Source organism: Microtus ochrogaster, unplaced genomic scaffold, assembly GCF_000317375.1.
Source record: "Microtus ochrogaster isolate Prairie Vole_2 unplaced genomic scaffold, MicOch1.0 UNK415, whole genome shotgun sequence".
Taxonomy (NCBI): domain Eukaryota; kingdom Metazoa; phylum Chordata; class Mammalia; order Rodentia; family Cricetidae; genus Microtus; species Microtus ochrogaster.
Genome location: NW_004949513.1, coordinates 18,058 through 18,814, shown reverse-complemented (window position 1 = coordinate 18,814; position 757 = coordinate 18,058).

The following is a 757-nucleotide window of genomic DNA, read 5'->3' as shown; positions in this document are numbered from 1 at the left end:
GCATACCAGGAAAGATTCCGCATGTCTGACTCTGGCAGCTCCATGGTGGCCTTCTCTCCACCTTTCTTCCTCCCAGCATTCAGTTCTGTCTTCCCTGCCTGCCTAAGTTCTGCCCTGTCAACTAGGCTGAGACAGTTTCTTTATTCATTAACCAGTGAAAGCAACACACAAACAGAAGGAACGCCTACACCAGTTAGGTATGTGTCAAGGGTATCCCTGCTTGGAGGCCTAGAGAGGCTATTGTGTGAAGCTGTGAAAGTGATGCCTTGATTGCCTTGTCAACTCCAAAACATTGGAGAAGCAGAGCCATGGTGCACCTGTAAAGGAGAGCTGATAGCAGGGGGTGGTAACAACCCAAGAGAGAGAAGTGTGCTGCAGTCAACAAAACTGAAAGGAGTTGGAGATCTGAAGGGCATTTTGACATCAGACATGGAGATGCAGTTTACTGTTTTCCCACCTTGTTTTTGGTCTTGATTTGGTCTAGTATTTTTTCTTTATGCTCCCTTTCTTCCATTTTAGAATAGTAATGTATAGTCTGTGTCATTATGTGTTGGAAGTATGTGACTTGCTTTTTGCTTTTGATTTTATATGGGATTACAATTAAGAGATTGCCAGGAGTCAATTCTCTGGCCCCCAGAGAATCATATGGAGTTATTGGAAAGGGGACATTTTTGGTATAGGTGTCTTGTTGGAGGAAGTGTATCACTGGCTGTGGGCCTTGTGATTTCAGAAGCTCAAGCCAGGACTGATGTCACTG